Source organism: Gracilinanus agilis, chromosome 3 (assembly GCF_016433145.1).
Source record: "Gracilinanus agilis isolate LMUSP501 chromosome 3, AgileGrace, whole genome shotgun sequence".
Classification (NCBI taxonomy): Eukaryota; Metazoa; Chordata; class Mammalia; order Didelphimorphia; family Didelphidae; genus Gracilinanus; species Gracilinanus agilis.
In genome coordinates, this window is record NC_058132.1 from 276,236,939 (window position 1) to 276,256,642 (window position 19,704).

Sequence of the window (19,704 nt, forward strand, 5' to 3'; positions counted from 1 at the left end):
ATCTAATTTTTCTAGGACTTCATTCACCTCTCTTACCTCTTTCTTATTTATTTTTCGGTTTGATTTATCTAGATCTGAAAGAGGAATATTTAGATCTCCCACTAGTATGGTTTTACTATCTATTTCCTTCTTGAGCTCTGCCAGTTTCTCCTTTATGAATTTGGGTGCTATGCCACTTGGTGCATACATATTGAGCAGTGTTATTTCCTCATTGTTTATACTGCCTTTAATCAGGATGTAATGACCTTCCCTGTCTTTTTTAATCATATCTATTTTTACTTTGGCTTTGTCAGAAATCATAATAGCCACTCCTGCCTTCTTTTTCTCATTTGACGCCCAAAAGATTTTGCTCAAGCCCTGAACTTTAAACTTGTGTGTGTCCACCCGCCTCATATGTGTTTCTTGTAGACAATATATGGTAGGATTTTGGTTTCTGATCCACTCTGCTATTTGCTTCCGTTTTATGAGCGAGTTCATCCCATTCACATTCAGAGTTATAATCATCAGTTGTGCATTTGCTGACATTTTCGTATCCTCCCCTATTCCTACCCCCTTTTTCTTATATTATTTCCTTTTAAACCAGTGGTTTGCTATTGAGCCGCTATCCCTTATCCCCTCCCTTGATTAACTTCCCTTTCTACCCCCTCCCTTATTTTTCACCCCCTTTTTGTTTTTAAAGGCCTTATGAATTTCCTCCCCCTTCTTATCCCCTCCCTTTTTTTGACCTCCCCATTCCCCTGCTCCCCTTGGTTTATCCCTTCTGACTTTCTCAGAAGGGTTAGATAATAGTTTTATGTCCCAATGGATAGTATAGCTACTCTTCCCTCTCCGGATTGATTACACTGAGAGTAAGGTTTGATTATTACCTCTTAATGTTCTCTTCCTCTCCTTCTTATAATAGTATTTTTCCCCTCTCCTTCCCATGCCTTCTTCGTGTGTAATAGAATATCCTATTTTTCTTATTCACTCAAGTTTCTCTTGGTGTCCCCTGCTATTCACCCCCTCTTTCCCATCCCCCATGTCATCTTAGATTATTTAGTGTTCCACCCTCACCCTGTGAATTATTCTTCTGATTACTATAATAGTGAATATTATAATAGTGAATAGAGTTCACTACAGAGAATTATACATAACATTTCTCTACATAGGAATACAGATAATTAGATCTCACTGACGCCCTTAAAAAGGCAAATTTAAAAATTAAAAGTTTTCTTTCTTTCCCCTCTGTATCTTATTTACCTTTTCATGTTTCTCTCGATTTTTGTGGTTGGATATCAAACTTTCCATTTAGACCTGGTCTTTTCTGTGCAAATACCTGGAATTCTTCAATTTTGTTGAATGCCCATACTTTCCCTTGGAAATATATAGTCAATTTTTATGAGTAGTTGATCCGTGATTGCAGGCCTAGCTCTCTTGCCTTTCTGAATATCGTATTCCAAGCCTTGCGATCTTTTAGCATGGAGGCTGCCAGATCCTGTGTGATCCTGATTGGTGCTCCTTGATATTTGAATTGTTTCTTTCTGGCTTCTTGTAAGATTTTTTCTTTTGCTTGGAAACTCTTGAATTTGGCAATTATATTTCTGGGCGTTTTCTTATCTGGATCAAATGTCGCAGGTGTTCCATGAATCCTTTCAATGTCTATATTGCCCTCTTGTTGTAGGACTTCAGGGCAATTTTGCTGAATTATTTCTGTTAGTATGGAGTCCAGGTTTCTATTAATTTCTGGTTTTTCTGGAAGACCAATTATTCTCAAATTGTCTCTTCTAGATCGGTTTTCTTGGTTTGTCACTCTCTCATTGAGATATTTCATGTTACCTTCTATTTTTTCAGTCTTTTGACTTTGTTTTATTTGTTCTTGTTGTCTTGAGAGATCATTAGCTTCTAATTGCTCAATTCTATCCTTTAGGGATTGGTTTTCAGCTATAATCTTTCGGTTTTCGCTATGATCTTTTGGTTTTCGGCTATAATCTTCTGGTTTTCGGCTATAATCTTCTGTTTTTCAGCCATAATCTTCTGGTATTCCTTTTCAATCTGGTCATTTCTGGTGTTCAATTAGCTTATCAGTTCATTTGGTTTCTGAGCCTCACTTTCCAATTGCAAGATTCTACCTTTTAAACAGTTATTTTCTTGCCAGATCTCTTCCATTTTCCTCAAAATCTCAGTTTTGAACTCTTCCATAGGTTGTGAGGAGTTTTCCTTATTTGAGGAGGGTCCGGATGCTTGTTTGTTCTCCTCCTCTGTTTGCTCGGTTGTCTGGATTTTCTCTGTGTAAAAGTTGTCGAGTGTTAAAGACTTCTTTTTCTTGTTGTTAATCTTTCTCTTCTGAACTTCCTGAGACTGGGTAGCCATCGTTAGCCCAGCAGCTTCTCAGGTTTATCCTCATGCTCAGGGTCTGTCCGCAGTCTTTTGGCTCCTGAGGTCTGAGTTCTGGTTTTTTCCAAGGTCAAGCCCCCTGGTGGACCCTCTTGCTTGATCCTCTGCTGGAGGTTTCTTTACAAGTCTCAGGGCGCTGCTTCCACAGTCATATACCCGTCTGCACTGGTTCCCAACTCAGGGTTTCAGAGCTTTAGCTTGTGGCTGTGTCTGCCTCTACCCACGCCTTCGCCTGCGCCTGTTCTCTGAGTCCGTGTTCTGCTGCCGCACTCAGAGTTTGTGTGCTTTCTTTAGCATTTTGGGGTCCTAAATCTTGCTGCTCTCAGGAACAGGCCCTGGAGCTCCCAATGACTCGATGGGTGCCCCAAACTTGCTCTATTTCTTTTTAGCTGGCTTCAGCGCTATAGGTGTTGTGTGTGGAGGGGGTGGGGGTGGGGTGGTTGCTCAGCCCGCTATTTAGTGAGAGCTGTTTCACCTCTTTATAGCATGGAAATGCCCCAATTCCATGTACCTTCCACGCTGTGCCCTGTTGTGGGGTTCCTCCGTTCGTCTGGACTTGTTTTTATGTCCCCTTGAGGAGTTTTGTGTCTTTTTCGGTCAGGAGAGGTTAAGAGCTGCTTCTTACTCTGCCGCCATCTTAACCCCGGAACCTTTCGGTACATTTACTTTTAATAACCATTAGACAATATTTGCTTAATTCAAAAGCATATAGTATAGATTTTAGTAAAGAACTGTAACTATACAACCTTCCTCCAATCAGTAAGAAGAGTAGGCACAAACTCAGTGTACTTTGATGAGAGTTAAGCTGCCTAGAGAGAAGGCTGAGGAAACTCATTTAACTGATCCACCCAGCAGAAAAGATACACCAAAGAGGAAATAGCATGAAGATCCCACAAGAAGAATAAGGACTTCAAGAAGAAAAAGGACATTAGGGCCCTGCAGTGTCAGAGGTATCCCTTTTTTTGGTCCAAAGTGTATGCCCTGATACCAGATATGGAAATATTTGTAGGAAGCAAGGAATGATCCAATAGGTAGGAGGAGATTGAAAATTAGAGAAAGGGAAAACTGGAGGAGTTGGTGTAAAGAATGCAAGTAGAGAGATTAGTGTTGGCAAGGAAAGAGAGATCTTTTCCTTAGTGGCTAGAACTAAGAGGGAAAATTATTGTTTTTTTTTCTGTTTTCTATTGTATTTGACTCTTTCTGAACCAATTTGGGGTTTTCTTGGCAAAGATACTAGAGTGGTTTGCCAACAAACAGGGTTAAGTTATTTGCTCAGGACCACATAGCTAGTAAGTATATGAGGCCACATCTCAACTCAGAAAGAGGAGTCTTCCTGACTTCAGGCTCAGCACTCTATTCACTGTGCCATCTACCTGCCCAAAGAGAGAAAGTAGGGAAAGACATGAAGGAGTTTTAAAATATTGTGAAGGGGATAAACTAGAGCTCACAAAAATGCCCTTAGTTTTCTTAGTTAAAGAGAAAAGGCAAAGTCATCTTTTGAAAAGGAAGAGAGATGACTAATATAGAGGACTTCAGGAATCAAGTTTCAACTGCCATTCTAGTGGGCATGATCAAGTCAATTAAGGAAGAATAAAATGATAACCATACAGTGATAGTGAAATTGTAATGAAATGAAATAAATTTGTAATCAACCCACTTGGATTCAGTGCCAAGATTTCCCCCAATGATATTCAGTAGTATTGAAATAGGAATGGAGAAAGTATATAGTGAGGGTAATCTCAGGTCAAGTTTGGCAAAGCTGAACATTCAGAGAAACCTCATTTGAACAAAAAGTGACATGGTGGGAAGATTACACTTGCCTTTCATTAATAAACAGAACATTAAGGATACCTTGAAGACATATAGGGACAATTAAGTGGCACAGTAGAGTGCCAGGCCTACAGTCAGAAAGACTCATCTTCCTGAGTTCAAATTGGGTCTCAGACATTTATTAGTTCTGTAATCCTGGGCAAGTCACTTAACCTTCTTTGCCTCATTTTCCTCATTTGTCAAATAAACTGGAGGAGGAATGGTAAACCACTCCAATATCTTTGCCATGAAAACTCCAAATGGGATCACAAAAACTCCAGATGAGATCTTTTGTCATAAAAAAATTGCTATTATATTAGTGTTGTAACAGGTCTTCTGGCAATGCTAGATTCTTTTTAAAGAGGCAGAAGACACTGGGAATTGTATTTCTTACAAGTCAAGAAAAAGAGGACTCATCATAGGGTCAAGGCTGGAGGGCAGAGTTTCTAGTAGAGTAAGAATTAAACAAAAACAGGTCAGGGAAAAGGTAAAAGGTAGAATTATCTGAACAAGAATTAAGCTAATTTTATGATGTCCCAATTGAAACTGTCGAAATTGTTATAAATTTAGTTAGATGACAATGATAATATTTACTCAAATGTTATATGATTTTCATGTAATTGCATGCATTGATATATATTTTATATTTTATCTTTATGAATCTGTTAACTATGCAGATTTTTGCTCAGTTTTTGTTTCTCTGTTGATCTTTTTGCATATTTTGTTATTTTTGGTGGGTCTTTTAAAATTATTATTGTTCTAATTTTCCTTGCTACTATGGATATTTGACTGTGAAATGGATAAACATGTACTACTGTGATGAATACATGTTATGTATGCTCCATATAATTTATACTTCTAGTCCAGTGATGGGCAAACTTTTTAAAGAGGGGTCCAAAGGAAAGGAAATACTCATCTGTCAGTCTGTTTCTAAGGCAACTCTTTTGAAGTTTCATTGTATTGTATCCTACTCATTGTATTCATCAGATTAGGAATAATGTACGTGCGGGATAGAACATTTCAGGGGGCCTCATCTGGACCAAGATCCATAGTTTGCCCATCACTTCTCTAGTCACTGAAAGACACTATCAAGTTATGCTTTGCATTGTGCTCTTTCTATTGTGTAATGTCATTGGTGCCATCAACCATAGGATACTGAGTAATCTTTCTTGTTCTATTAAGGGCTGCTTTGTTGTTTTCCCAAAGCCTAGTTTATAAAAAATGACTTTGCAGGGGACTACAGAATTTTAGACATTGGCAGATTGGGGTGGAGTGTGTGAAAGATGTGGTGTAATGTAATTTCTTCTGGCAAGGCTCTACTACTTCCCCCCAAAGAAGCATAAGTCACTTAATACCTTGGGAGTTGTATTTCTTTCTAGCTGAGAAGAGAGGACTTTTCTTTCAGGATTAAACTTGGAGTATGGTGCTTTGAGGGACAGTGGAAGCTTTAAAAAGCTCTTTGAAGAGACAGTGGATACAGAATGCATGGCAGCAGAAGACTTTTCTGAGGGGACTTAAAAGCTCCTTAGAATCTGGATTCTTTTCCTTTCCTAGATTAGCAGCTTCAGGTGAATTTAAGAGAATCTAGAAGAGAGTGACTGAATTTTGGCCTCTTTTTTTTTTTTTAATTTTTTTTTTATTTTAAACCCTTCTGTGTGTATTGACTTATAGGTGAAGAGTGGTAAGGGTAGGCAATAGGGGTCAAGTGACTTGCCCAGGGTAACACAGCTGGGAAGTGTCTGAGGCCGGATTTGAACCTAGGACCTCCCGTCTCTAGGCCTGGCTCTCAATCCACTGAGCTACCCAGCTGCTCCTGAATTTTGGCCTCTTAGAGAAACCTCTGTAACCTTGGTGAGTTTACTCAATTCTGTTTCTATTCTTTGCCTTAAGTGGGTGATCACTAAGAGCTGCTTTTATATTTATGTTCTTTATTTATCCTTTAACAATGTTTTGATAAAGATAAGATAATTTTAGTGATATCCTGAGCTTGTATCTTGAAAACAGAAAGGTGCTAAATATAACTAGCAGAGTGATCACCATTCTGGCTTGACAATCAACATATTGCCAGGTGGCTCAGAGAATCATATGAATTTTTTTGTGATTTGAATTTTTAAGGTTTTTGTTTAATTTTTATTAGTTTTGCAGAGAAAAAACTATAACCTTTGCCCTAGACAGTGATTGTGAGCCTTCTAGAAGCTGTGTGACATGCCTTGCTTCTCCCACCCCGACACAGGGGAGGGAGAAAGTGCTCCCATTGGGTTGCTGAGCAGAGGGGAGGATAATGTGAAAAAATGTCCTTAGGCATGGTGGAGAGAGGGGAAGGGAATAGCTCTGCCTGAGTCCCTCTGTCTTTATAATAATGAACTCTGCAATGGTGGATGTGCCCACAGAGAATGTTCTGCATGCCCTCTCTGGCACATGTGCCATAAGTTCATCATCACGACCCTAGACTAAAATGCTCATGAGCTAATTTAATTATCTCCAAGGAATGGGTTTCTTTGTATCAGTGGCACTTGTGGTGTTTTTTTTTCTTCTTCTTTAACTCCTAGAGAGTAGAGGAATAGACTAGAAACCTCATGAGGTCACACTTTGAGTCAGCTACAATAACCCCTGGGTAGAAACATTGGTAGAGGTTATAATTCATCAGAAGTGTCTTTGCTATGAAATCAGGAAGAAAAAGGAAAGGGTAAAAGAGAGAGGGGAAAAAGGGGAAGGAGGAAAAGAGAAAAGGAGAAAAAAGAAGAGAGAGAGAAAAGGAAAGATACAGGGAGGGAAGGAAAAAAAAGAGACGGGGGGGAGACAGAGAGAGAGAGAAAGAGAGAGATTCTGGCTGGTTTTTTCCACATATTACATACATTTCAACAGTTTTTCAAAGGATTATTCATTGTTTTATAACCTGAGGATCTTCTTGTTTTTAAATAACCTAGGCATGATCTAAGGGAATTAGCCCTCAAATGTATTCTGCTACTGGTAAATAAGTGATCAATGAAGCAGAGTGAATATGGAGATAAACATGGGGCTAAAATGCAATTAGGAGTTATAAATGAGCTTCAATCAATTAAATAGCATTTCTTTCAAATTATGCTATGGAAGAAAATATTATCATTAGTTAGAAATAATAAAGGAAAATGAAAATTAGAAAATTTTCTTTCCAGTAGTAAGACTTATCCAACCGTACAGTAATCATTTTCAAAAATCTGAGGGGGTTGGGAAGTGGGGAAGGTGAGGGGGCAGACAGGGAAACCCTCACTTAATGAAATGTAGCCTGGACAAAACTCTAAAAAGTAAATAAAAAAACAATCTTGCATTGACATAGGGATGAATGGCAAAACTATATTTATCAGTTATCTCTTTTTTTTTAAACCCATACATTCCATCTTAGAACCTGTTCTAAATATTCGTTCCAAAGCAGAAGAGTGGTAAGGGCTAGGCAATTGGGGTTAAGTGACTTGCCCAGGGTCACACAGTTAGGAAGTATCTGAGATCAGATCTGAACCCAGGACCTCTCATCTCTAGGCCTGGCTCTTTATCCACTGAATCACCTAGCTGCTCCATCAATTATCTCTTAATAAATATTCATTCATTCATTCATTCATCTCTCTCCAATGTTAACTTTTCTGTCCCTAATATCCTTAAAAGACCAAGTTACAGAGAGATGTTCGAACCCAATAAATCCATACCAGTGTCAATTCTCAGATGACTATGAATGAGACTTCACAAGTTTAAGGAATAAATGGAAATTAATTCAATTAATGTAGGCTTTGGAATCAGTTTGGAATGAAACACTTTGCTTCTGGATACCATTGAGGATTGAAAGATCTCTTCTTATAAAGCCATGGCACTATAATTTTCCTTTTCCCAAAAATTATTCTCTATTTTTTTTAGTAATAATGGCACAAACTGAATTTAAAAGTATGGCTTTGGTTACTTAAAGATTACCTTATTGTAAGTGTTGCCATTAATTAAAGTATAACTATATACAGGTAGGTAACTGAAGATATTTGGTGTAGTTATAGAATCCAATTTAGGGGGAAACCTTAGCAATTTTTGTTTTCAATTGAGCTTACTTGGTACACTACTGTTTTCCTAGTTCCAAAGAGGTCCAATGACGTTGCACAGTGATGTCTTGACTTGTGAATGAATTGGATTTAAGTGAGATTGAGTTTCAAGAAGTTGTTAGTTAGTCTCACTTTCTTTCAGTTATCAAAGGCCAGTAGAAAGACAAAGATCTATATGGTTGGTTTTGATCTGGGATGTGGATTTCTAACCAGACTCTAAATCAGTGATTCCCAAAGTGGGAGCTACCACCCCCTGGTGGGTGCTGCAGCAATCCAGGAAGCGATGATAGCCACGCTTTTTTTGTATTACATTCTATTCTGAGTTCAATAAATAGTTTCATAATTTCCAGGGGCCACTAAGTAATATTTTTCTGGAAAGGAGGCGGTAGACCAAAAAAGTTTGGGAACCACTGCTCTAGATACTCAACAACTCCTGCTTCAGCTGCATTTATGACCATTGGAACAAATAGTTGTTTGGTTTTTTTTTAACAAATAGTTCTTGTCTGTCCATTCTGCTGGGAAGTCTTCACTTCAGACAGTAACCCCTAAATTACTGATGGGTTTGAAGCCTGTCAGTTACCTTTAACCTGGTTTAGCCTGAAAGCTAAGATGGTTTTACAGGAGTGTGGTCATATGCATGCTACAGCATCTTGGAGCCACTATACCTGGCTTCTTCCTCTGGAGGAGTTCTTACTTAACCTAAGTATCCATGATGTCAAAATCTGTCTCTTCTTCATTGTTCCATTCTTCTCTATCATCCACCATCCTTCATACCTTCAAGTTAATGCCTCTTTAGTTCTTCTGGCCATTGAGGAAAAGGGTAGTTCTACAAACGAGATTTTCCTTGTCCTAAAACTATTCAGGTCATACTGAGTATTCTCTTGTCCTTCTTGAACCCTACTTAAGTGTACCTTACTTAAGGTACATCAAAAATGCACTTCTCCAACTTTACATTACATTAAAGAAAAGTATATCACTTCTTGCCTCCCACTACTTCCTTTTTTCCCACTTCCATAAGACTTGATAAACTCCTGAAAAGGAATTTCCTCTACTGATCTATATCAGTACAAAAACCAAAAACTTATGGAAACAGTTTATAAAATAAAAGCAAAAGCTAATTCTAATGTAGATATGTGTTGAAAGATTTGTTTTTCAGCTTGCTTTTTTAAAATTTTGCTCAGTGGAATGGGGTGTAGAGGGACAGTTATTCAGGGGCGCTGAGAGGTTAAGTGATTTGCAAAGCAATATGTAACAAAGAACTTGGACCTAGGCCTTGCTGATTTAAGAGTTCAGCTCTTCAACCTTGAAGAGATGTTTTCTCATAATTCCCTTTTACTAACTCTTTTATTCCCTTACTACTTGGATACATGATTCTCATCTAGACTTCCCCTGCTACTTATTGTTTCTCCAGAAAAATAGCTTACTCATTACAGATGGGCATATACATCAGGAAACATGGGAACTAAGAGCAGGAAGAGACTTTAGAGAGTATTTAGTCCATCCTTGTTTGCTAGATGAAGGCATTGAGACTCAAGTTAAGCAATTTAATCAAGGTCATATTGATCAAAAGTACTGGGATCTGAAGCCACATCCACTGGCTCCAAATCCAGGATGGTTTCTATGATAATATGCTACCTATTAAATTGCCTTTTGGATTTACTGATATGTTTATCTAGGCTCTTGAGTACAGGCTATTCAGGAAGAATGATAACCAGGGAGGGAAAAAAAGAAAAAAGCTGAGCTAGGGACTTGTCTGCTGTTTCCAGAAGCAATCAAACATGATTTTTAAGACATTCAACTATGAATCTTTAACAGATTATCTAGATAGGTGCAAATTTTCCCCTTTATTTTAGAAATAGTTTACAAAAGAAAAAATAATTCAAGTATGTGTTGACAGATTTGTTTTTCAAGTTGCATTTTTGAAAAATTTGCTCATTGGAATGAGGTGTAGTGGGACAGATTAATTTTTAAATTTTCATTGAAAAATAAAAACAATAAGGTATTATTTTAAAAAACTAAATCCAATAGCAAAAATCCCAGTTTTTAGAACTCATGCCATCAGTTGTAAATTGGGCTGAAGTCCTAGCAGGATAGATCAATTTGAACAATTCATTCATCAGAGTCATCTTTACACATCTGTTGTCCAAAATTAATGATCACATTAATCAACTATTCTGATTTACTTAATCCTCTTTGGCAAATAATGAATATGAATGATAATAACCTGACTGATTTCACACTTCTGCATTCCTCACATAGTAGCCACAATTATTTTTGCTTGAATTGACTTAAAAATTTACAAATATGTTCAAACTCTAAAAATATCTTAGAAAATATTTCATGCCCGGGACTGATACTCAGGTAATACATTCTTGTTTTGATATCTTCAATATACATAGGACATTATTAAAACTAATGAATGGTAAAGTATAAACAGGATTATAATTCATGAATTTTATAACTTTCCTTCAAAAGTGTAGACTTTAATGTATATCTATATTCATTTGTCTACATTGAGCCATATTACTATGCCAATATACTCTTTATATATGGTTCTTATATAAAAAAGAACCTCTATCTTTATCAAATTATTAACTCATTAAATTAATTAAATTGCAGAATCTTCTCAACCAAAGTACTTAATCCTCAAAATTCAAATTGTTTTTCCTATTTCTTTAAGAAACGTTAAGTGATAAAAAGTTAAGCACACATAGTAGATAAGATATTTGAAAAGGATCTTTCCAAATTCAATCACTAAAGTTGGGTTTTAATAAAAAAAAAAAGATTAGTAACTAATAACATGAGGTTGTTTATAGATGTAATTAATATAGTTCACCAGTGGGATGATTGGATTACTGACATTTCTTATGCTGCTAAGAAAGCAGGTGTTTCACAGATAAAAGGAATTACATTGTCCATAATACCTCGGATTTAACCTTATTTTCACAAATGGATCAAGGTTTTATAGAATGGTATGAAACAACCTTGATCACAGTCTGAGATATATGCATAATACTCCTTTAATCAAAAGGAATAGAAAAGGTTCGTTCTCCTTTTTAGAGTGTCAGTTGCTAAAATAAGAAACCATCATCTTGAAAGAACAGAGGAGTATTTTTTTTAATTTTCTGACTGTAACTTCACTTATAGTCTACGCTTCTTTAGTATTAAAAAAGGTATGTCACATAAGCACATATAAAGTAACTGACTTAAAAGAAGATGAAACAAAATATTGAGATAAGGTAGTGAATGAAAACTATACGTGTTCTTGGAATAATGAATTTATTAATTTACTAATTATTAATTGTTAAATAATGAATTTATTGATAATTTATTTGGGGGATACTTAAGTACATATATATGTACATATATATGATGATGCACATACCTACAGATAATAAGTGATGGGAGTAATTTTGATACCTGTCCTACCCCCAGTGCTCTGACTGTAAAGGGGAAAAATTATTATGGTTGGATTAATAGGATTAATCTCATCTTCACAGACAATAGTATGTCCCATGGATCATATGTAGAACTAAGAGAAGCTTTCCTAGTAATCTCTGACAAACTGGACAAACTCCTTGGCACTTTGGGATGATACAATACCCTCTTTATCTTCATGATGGCAGCAGCTGAGGGGGAAGGGCAACAAAGGGTAGTGACCACTGAGCCAATAAGAATCCTCCACTCAGAAGAACTTAAAGGAAGAGATAACTTATTCTTATTTTTCTTTCTTTATTCTTATTCTCTTTCCTCTCCTCTAGAATATATGGGTTCTATATGAGGCTCTTTCTTGGGTTTCCTGTGTGGGAACCTTCTCCATTATTCCTCCATCCTCCCCCACACTTCCACCTATGATAGTTGCTTATATATGGCAACTAGAGCATTTGCTCAACTAACTGAATCTAAGTAGAGATCTCAAAGCCCTGTCTCTCTACTTTATTTTTGTTCCAAGAGTTTGTTTTATTTAGTTTTGTTCCTGAGCATAGATAACTAAATAGCAGTCCTGAACTGGAGATTTCTATAGTCTTAGAGGTCAAATTGTGAGAGTTAACATATTGGAAGTTTCTCTGTCCCTTAGCCAGTGCTTTCTGACAATAGCAGTTATTTTCTGCAACTACATCCATAGGAAGAAGATAATTTCTGACTGGATAAAAAGCCAAGTTCTGGCATGACTTTCTAGAAACTAAACCCTCAGGTAGTTGTTCAGGTCAGGCAGCAGAGCCAAAGTAAAGCTGAAATGTCTGTTCAGCAGTCTTAAAAATGTTTTAAGCTTTGATATTTTTAAGTATCAACCTCCAGGGAGAGTACAATGGGAGTAACGACTTATTGTTTCATGTTTTAAGTGGTTGTTAATTTATGAATATGAGTCTTTTATGCTTTAAGTATTTATTTTATATGGAACATATACATATTTATGATATTATAGCTCTTATAGGTTAAATTATTGATTCAAAAGCAAAATCTATAGCCATAGTATGTAAAGTGTCAGAGCTAGAAATCTTTGTGAGCACTGAATCCAACCTGCTCATTTCATAACTAAAGAAATTGAGACATAGAAAATTTAAGTAATTTGATCAAGGTCACATTGCTCACAAGTAGTAGAAACAGATTTGGATTCAAGTTTCCTGAATCCAAATCCAGTGTTCTTTCTCTTGACTCTTCTATGTATATAAAGTATCAGCAAAGAATTTTTTTTTCTACAGAGGTTAGAATCATTGGGTTGGTCCCTCTTTCAAGTTCTAGGGCCAGCCTAGCTATCCCAGAGAGATTAGAATTGATATTGTTTTAAAAGATCTGCCAAAATAAAGATTTCACAGCCTCTTTCGGATAATCAATGAAGCCCCAAAAGAAGCCAGATTGTGAAGTAACTAGTTTTGCCTATTTTTCCTTCCTGCCTCTTCTGACCAGTCAGTCTCCCTGGATTCCCCTCATTCTCACCAGGAACCAAAGAACCCCTTATCTAAAAGCACTTGGAAGCTTCAAAGGTTATACTAATGCAACCATTGTAATAAGGACACCTTCTGGTATTGTGGAAAGAATGCTAGAACTTTAAGGTCACTACATATTGCATTCAGTACTTAACCTAACTTAACCTCATCAGCAAAATGGGGATAATAATAACACCTACCTCTCAGAATTTTGAAGATCAAGGAAAATAACACGTATAAAGGACTTTACTAACCCTAAAGCCTTATATAAATATTAGCTATTATTGTCTAGTTGATCCTATCATCCTTTGATTCAGTCCCTTTGGCCTGCCCTCTGACTTTTTCTTTTCTATTTCCTCGCCCAGTCTCAGCATTTGCTTGTGCCCTACCCTTCCTTGGGCACACAGATCCTCTTTGCCAATCTGATCAACTAATCCAAGTTAATGTGATAATTCATGGAAATTGGGTCATGTTACATCTGCCAGGCAATATATTTGCATTTTAAAGGCGTTTTCAGGAACATTGCCTGGAGTGTTAAGTTCCTCAACTTCCTCCCTCATCATTCTACTCCATTCTTAATTTCTCTAGCAAGGAATGACAATGTAGAAACATCAACTTTTAGAGCTGAAAAGATCCTTAGAAAAGATAAAATCTTATATATCCTTTTTTTTTAAAACCCTTATATTCAGTCTAAGAGTTAATTCTGTGTACTGATTCCTAGGGAGAAAAGGGGAAAGGGCTAGCCAATAGGGATTAAATTAATTTCCCAGGGTCTAAGAAGTGTCTGAGGCTATATTTGAACCCAGGACCTCCCATTTCTAGGCCTGGGGTTCTATCCACTGAAACCATATAGCTGCCTCCTTACCCATTCTTTTCAAAAATGAAGTAACAAAGGCCTTTGAGTACCAATTCAATGTCTTCTTTTATCTCTGCCCCTTTCACCCTCCTCAACCAGTCAAAAATGTAATTTCCTTTTTCTGAATTGTAATAATACTTTTCTACTTCTATTTCACTTTTTAATTATGTCTTGTACTAGGGTTATTTACATATATCTTATTTCCCCACCTAAATATAAGTTCCATTCAAAACAAATGCATTCAACTCATTCAACTCCTTTAGTTCAAATCAACTGCACCCAAAGTTCAATTTTGATCTTCATGGTCCAGTGAAGGGTCTTTAAGCATCTTTTTGGTGCCTCCACCAAACAGGTTCGTTGGCTGGATTCTGGGGAGATGGCAAAATCCTTATCCTGAAATTACTCTCAAAAGAATTTAAACTTTAAATTATAGATTATAAAACATGCATTTCCTTCTAAGAATTATACAGATCAAATAGCTAATAAGGGTCTGAGGCCAGATTTGAACTCAGGGAGAGGACTTTCCCTTGAATCCAGGCCTGATACTCTTCATTGTATCACCTACCTGACCCACCATGAGGGCAAATGGCTATATTTTATTCTTTGATAACTCAACCAAAACATTCAGCATTATGGTTTGTCCCCAATAGATGCTCAATAAATATTTATGTTTAACTGAAAGGAATCTTACCGAAATTAATTCCTCCTACAGGAATCCTACATGAAAAGTTTGTTTGTTTGTTTGTTTGTTTGTTTTATTAGAGGAGACCATAGTGGGAATAAGTATGCTAACTTAGGATGAGCTATTCTATTCAACCACTAACAATGCTAATATGTAGACTCCAAATCTGCCAACTGATAAACAATTATAGTAGCATTAGAAATCTAAAGTTTTGATGGATAGTTTCCTTTCATCATAAACTCAGGTAATAGGTGACCATTCAGAACTTTGATGCAATTTCTTTTTAATTTTTTTTGGAATTTTTTAATTAATAAATTTAGAATATTTTTCCATGGTTACATGATTCCTGTTCTTTCCCTGCCCTCCCCCCAAGCCCCTCCTGTAGCCAACATGCAGTTCCACTGGGTTTTACGTGTGTCATTGATCAAGACCTATTTCCACATTATTAATATTTGCACTAGGGTGATCGTTTAGCGTCTACATCCCCAATCATCCCCATTGAACCTTGTGATCAAGCAGTTGTTTTTCTTCTGTGTTTCTCCTCCCACAGTTCTTTCTTTGGGTGTGAATAGTGTTCTTTCTCATAAGTCCCTCAGAATTGTCCCAGATCATTGCATTGCTGCTAGTACAGAAGTCCATTACATTCGATTTTACCACAGTGTATCAGTCTCTGTGTTCAACGTTCTTCTGGTTCTGCTCCTTTCACTCTGCATCAATTCCTGGAGGTCTTTCCAGTTCACATGGAATTCCTCCAGTTCATTATTCCTTTGAGCATGAAGCCATCCAGCAGCTCCACAAAGATTCCTAGTGGGTTGGACACTTGGAAAGAGGAACCAAGGACTGAGTGAAAATGGTTAGTAGGTTAATAACTAGTGGAAAGAGAACATAAGGTGAGAATAAAGACACACAGACATAGAAAGTTTTGGGATAAGGTGGACAGACAGCGAGTAAGCTCTGGTGGTCAAGAGCTTAGATGGTTCAGAGCTCTGATGGTCAAGAGATTCCTTCTCAACTGCCATATAGCTACTTTTATTGGGGTTACAACCATATGTGGGGGGAAGGGGAGAGCCAAGTGGTCTGATTCATATGTAATCATCAGGAGATGAAAACTGTTGGAACCTGAAATAACAGGTAGAGCAAACATTTAGATCAGGAATCCATGAGGCCTAAGGTCTTGATATAAATGCTGATTGATTGAAGGTAAGGCCAGGAGACTGAGATAACTGATCAGTCTTCCAGAATGTAGCCTTAGGGAAGGGCTAGGAATTTGGCAAGGTTGAGGTTCAATTCAACTCAAGGTTACAGAAATCAGTCATAAGCAATACAAGAGTCATTTTTTGAGCACTCTTAAAATAATATCAAGATTAATGTATACCTGGATTGCTACAGAGCACAATAGTATTCCATCACCTTTCCTAACAAATGTTAATCAGATAAGAGTGCATATTCAGATTAGAACTGACTCCTTTAGGATCTGACTGGTGAGCATCTCCCTGGGATATTTCCTCTCCTGGAATTATCCCCTCCTGAAATTGGGGTTTGGAATTTGACCATTTGTCTTTGCATCTGTATTCTTTAGACTTCAATGGATTATGTGTGATTTATTGCCCCTTACCAACTGTGACCTCTTTGAGAAGGATATATAATAAACTTCCATGCCCACAGAATTTTGGGACAGCATGGGCTAACCACTAGTCTAGTTGTTCTCATTTTCTTTCTCCTGCTTTAACCATCCTATGCCACCACGCCGCTCAGGACCCCAAAAAATCATATAGAGGCATGGCCCCCTATAGCTTGGTTGGATAAGCTTGTCAGTTATCTCCTTCTAACAGTTTGCCCAGGCAGGGAACCCCTGAGAGGTTGTGTGGATGGTTCACCTCTCTAGGTCCCAGCCTGAGGTTGGATTAGTTGATGATGAGGGCTATTGATTAGCTATTGGATAATGGTATAATCTGACAGCATATTGATCTCCCCTTCCCAAGGGCTTTGGTATAATAACCACTCAGGAAAGGTACTTAATGATAAACACTGTATTGAACTATTGATGGGGTAAGGAAACAAGGTAACAGGATTGAGGATATAGGAATCCTATTGCTAATTATTTGGCTATTAATCTAAGTTATTTATCAAGGTCTGGAGATTGATAGGTTCAGTAGAAACTGGAGGTTCTTCACCCTCTCACTAACTCTGACCTGAGTTGGCCACAGCCAAGCCAGAGATTAGGGAAGGCTATTTGATGATGTTGATTGATGAATCAGTAAACTCTCTCAGCTCTAATAACAATGGAGTAGATGGTTCTCTAGCTCTCTCAGTAGGATAACAGGATACAGGTTTCAGACCTACTCTTGTTATGATGATAATAACAGATAGTTTGGAGAAGTAGATAAATGTTTTCAGGGCCAAATATAGCTTTAAGTCAAGAGCCAGAGATTGACAGGTTATAGTGAGGAAAGGAGGGGGTAAAACACTCCTAATTTTCAAACCCCTCCCCCTCTAACTGCTTCTGCTTCAGTTGGTAATGAAGACAGGAATAAGATTCTTTTGGTGAGTTTCTGTTATGGCTGAAACCCCAATAATGTTTCTTTCTTAAATTTATATTCCTCTCAGGTCAGTTAGAGGAGATATATAGAAATTATTTATCTAACTGTTGAGGACAGAGGAGATCTTAAACTGGCAGCCAACGGGATTCAATCTAGAAGTTCAGACTGAATTGTAAGTATCTTCCAAATAGTTATCAGGCACAGATTTGGAGGTAAAAAGTTATATTAGGAATTAACAAGGAAAATTAGGGAAGTTAATGAAGGTATATTGAAGGTGACCCTGAACTGTTAAATTGATGCCCCTTCCCCCTCCTCACTGGAGGGATGAAGCATTTAACTAAAACTGGCTCTCTTGCTATAGATAAATATCTTACTCTCTATTTACTAAATAATTATATAATTATATTAATGAAGAATAGTACTAACAAATAGGCTAATCCTATGAGTAGAAATCACTAACTTATGCTACAATGGTTTCTCAGGAGAAACCCCAAGTCAGGAGAGACAAGCAGAGTGTCTGCTCACATCCAATCCCACAAATTAACTGTCTTCAACTCTTCTCAACTGCCCCTCACCCAAAGTTCTCCAGGGGGGTCCCCCGGGAATCTGGGTGAGGCTCTCCCTGTACCTTTGCAGGGATTCCATGCTTTGCATCTGCACACAACAGTAAATTCCCCCTCTTCTAGTAGGAATTTCCACTGGAAATTCTGCAGGCTTAAGATATTGTAGCCTTAATTACCCTATCTACACTTTAATGTCTTATTTCTAACCCCTCACCAGTCTTGCTATGCTATTGCTTATCTATACTATCTATATTATCTACCCCTATCTAAGGAGGGAAAAAGGAAAGTATGATCAAGGGGAAAAAACAGGTTTTGGAATAAAATACAAACATCATAATACATGCAACAAATTATCACAGAAATTCCAAAACTGCAACAATTATAAGTTGCAAGCACTATACTTATAGCATGCAATGCAAACATCTTTGAAACACATCCAAAGCAAAAATGTAACAACCTACAGGTCTAAAACTTGCTCTTAACTCATAACAAAAGAAATATGGTAAACTCTATATGCAAAATGTTATAGAACTAAGTTTCCATGTTAGTACCTTACTTAAGCTAAGTTAGTGGCATTAATAATCCTAAGTTCTAAATTGTTAGTATATTCATTTCATTTTGTTAGTCATTAATATATGTACACTATATACATATTCTTATAGACTATAGTGACTTTCCCTGACTAACTCTGTATTTTGAAGATCCCTAAAGCTATATCTCTCCCTATGATGTTAGTAATACTATTCTATGGATTAGTAAATATAATACAAGCTATCCACAATGCCTATTTACAGATGGAAGTTCCCTTGATGTCTACCAAATCAAAAAACAAACAATGGATCTTTTGATATGTTAGAGATCCTAGGATACCCTTCCCTTGTATGTAATACATATGTACATATAATACATATATACAGAAGAGACTCTCATTTATCTACATGAGGTCTATATCAAAAAGGTGAACAATCAGTTTGTGTTGTGTCCAATGAACTAAAGTGTGCTGATGTATGCACATACTTACCCTTACTGCAAGGATCTTCTGGCCCTCTGGAGAATCATAATTCTCCTTGTTAGCCATATGTAGTGTGGCATGCAAATACCGTGTGATGTCTTATATGTACCATGTGTGTTTATAACATGATAGCTGCTCCACAGATTTCTTCCTTCCAGTCCTCTTCCTGCACAGTACTTAATAAAAATTACAACACTCTCATGATTGTCCATTCCTTGGTACTGCCTCTGCTGTGAATTTCTGCAGCTTCCAGCTTTTGTGTTCTTCATTTCTTCCTCTGTACTGCATGCATACTTGTTTGCCGTCTATCATCTTGTCTGATGGTTGACTTGTCACCTTCTTAATCAGGAACCTTAGTTGCTGTGATGTAATTGTGTTAACTTTCTGTCGTTTTGTGTTAAAAATTTTGCATTTTTTTTCCTTGTTTTTTTCCTTTTAGAATTTCAAGCAGTTCATTCATTCTCATCATAACTGTCTGTTTGCTGTGTATCTGGCAGGGCATTCATTTCATTTTGCTCTATGTCAGGAGGTTTTTCATGATGTTCCTTAACAGGTTTTACATGAGTGATGTGGAACCACGGGTCTCTATTCTCAACTTTCACACAAGTTGGGCTAGTTAACAGCACCTGGAAAGGCCCGACCCATTTAGGGTCTAGAACAGATTTTCTTGTAAAGTTCCTTATATAGACCATGTCTCCCGGTTTAAGCTGATGTAAGCTAAAGTCTAAAGGAACTCTCTGGGTTAACAATCCCAGTTTGTGCAATTCATCCAGTCTTCTTCAAAGCTTTTATATATCTATACAACTGACACTCAGCTCTAATGTGTGATAAGAGAGCTGACTTCTGGGATGAACTATGCCATGGAGCATGACCATACAGGAGT